Genomic DNA, 2,181 nt, shown 5'->3' with positions numbered 1-2,181 from the left:
TCCCACCTGAAGCAGTCGGCGTGCCAGTCGGCGTTCAGCGCCTGCAGGTACTGCCCATCGAAGATGCCCTGGCCGCAGCTCGCACACACGGGCAGGTCGGTCCCTAGGGGACGGGGCTGTCACCCTGCACGCCGTCACGTCCCCGCCACGTGCTCCTGCTGCCCCTCTGCCACCAAAGCCACCCCCCCCCGGTCCCCCATCGATCGATGGATCGATTCCCCCAGGCTTTCCAATGCGGGGACAAGGTCACCGCGCTTGTGTCCCCAGTGCTGGGGATGGGGTTGATGGCAGCACCACTGCCACGGGGTGCCCAGCAGGACCGTCCTCCGGGCAGGGGGCTGGGTGTCCTCTACCCCCCTACCATGGCAACGCACATCCCCAAGGTGCTGGGTGGTACCAGGGGGACACTGGGGAACAGGGGGTGACAGCAGGACACGGGGCTGGCACAGCACTGGGGACACGGTGGGAAATGGGTTGATGAGGAAGGGGGCCGGGGGGACATGGGGCACGCAGGGGACAGCAGTGGGGCAGGAGGTGATGCATGGGGGACACAGAGATCCCTGGAAGAGACACCAGGACAGTATGGGGGTGCTCGGCACAAGAGGAAGCTTTGGGGTGCAGGGAGGCACAGGGAGATGAGGTGTGGGGGTGCCCAGCAGGCAGGAGGGTGCGGGAGACATGGACACACAGCGGGATGCAGCTGCAGGACAGACGTTTGGAGTGCACGGGGACAGAGGGGTGCTGGTGCCAGGCTGCGAGGAGCAACGTGGGGCACGCAGCAGTGTGGGGTGGCTGCAGGAGGACGAAGGGGGTGTACATGGAAGAGGGGCAGGATGGAAAGGGGCACAGCGCGACATCAGATGCATGCAGGTATGCGTACATCCTGCACGGGGCTGCAGGACGGGTGCTGGCGATGCAGGGGTGCAGAATGGGATGCTGACACGGGGTGCAGCAGCAGCACAGGGGTGCAGGATGGGGTACAGGGACAACGGGTTGCTGGGATGGACGGGAGGCAAGATGGGGGGATGCAGGTGCACGTGGGGATGCAGAGGGATGCGGGGACACAGGGTGCAGGATGCACACACGGATGCACAGGGTGCGGGATGCAGCAGGGCGCACTGCATGGGGGGGACACGGGATAGAATGGGGTACAGGCAGGAAGGTGCGGGATGCAGGGGGGGTGCAGAGCGTGTGTGGGGTGCAGGGAAGGATGTGGGGTTTATGGCGGGATGCAGGCTGATGGGTGCAGAGGGTTGTGGGGTGCAGAAGGGGTGCGGGCTGGGCAGGGGTGCAGCATGGGGAGAGCGTGAGTGTAGAGGGAGATCTGGGGGTGCAGAAGGGGGATGCAGGGTGTTGTGGGGGGATGCAGGCTAGATGGGGGGTGCACAAGGGATGGGGGGTGCAGGAGGGACACAGGCTGGATGCAGGGGGAGACGTGGGGGGGCTGGGGGGATGCAGGGAGAGCAGAAGGGGGCGTGGATGGAGCTAGAGGGGCACAGGAGGGATGCAGGCTGGGATGTGGGTACAGGAGCAGATATAGGGGTGTGAGGGGGATGGAGGCAGATTGGGGGGCAGGGGTGTGGGGGTACAAAGGTGGGATGGGAGGAGCTGGGGTGATATAGGGGTGCAAGGGAGCGTGCAGGCTGGATGGGGTGATGCAGGGGTGCAGAGAAGGATACGGGGTCCAGAGAGGGACACAAGCTGGATGGGGGTGCAGGAGGGATGCAGGCTGGATATGGGGAGCAGGGGTGACATAGGGATGATATAAGGGAGCAGGAGGGATGCAGAGTGATGTAGGGGTGCGGCCTGGATGGGGAAGGGGATATTGGGATGCTGAGGTGTAAGAGGGAAGAGGGATACAGGCTGGATGCAGAGTGATGTAGGGGTGATGCAGGGATGCAGATGGGATGGGAAGGAGGACGAAGGAGTGATGCGGGAAGGGGATACGGGGATGCAGGAGCAATGTAGGGGTTCAGTGGGGAGCAGGCCCGTCGGGGGGCACAGAGGGGCTGGAGGGGCGGACGAAGGGATGCGGAGGTGGGGGGGGCGATGCACGGGAGCAGGAGGGACGCGGGCAGGATAAGGGGCACGGGAAGGACGCGGGGAGTGCTGCTGGGCCGCGGGGACGGGAGGGGGTCGCGGGGCGGCCCGGGGGCGGCGGAAGCGCTGAGTCAGGCGGGC

This window comes from Numida meleagris, chromosome 18, assembly GCF_002078875.1.
Source record: "Numida meleagris isolate 19003 breed g44 Domestic line chromosome 18, NumMel1.0, whole genome shotgun sequence".
Taxonomy (NCBI): Eukaryota; Metazoa; Chordata; class Aves; order Galliformes; family Numididae; genus Numida; species Numida meleagris.
This window is presented reverse-complemented; position numbering follows the sequence as displayed.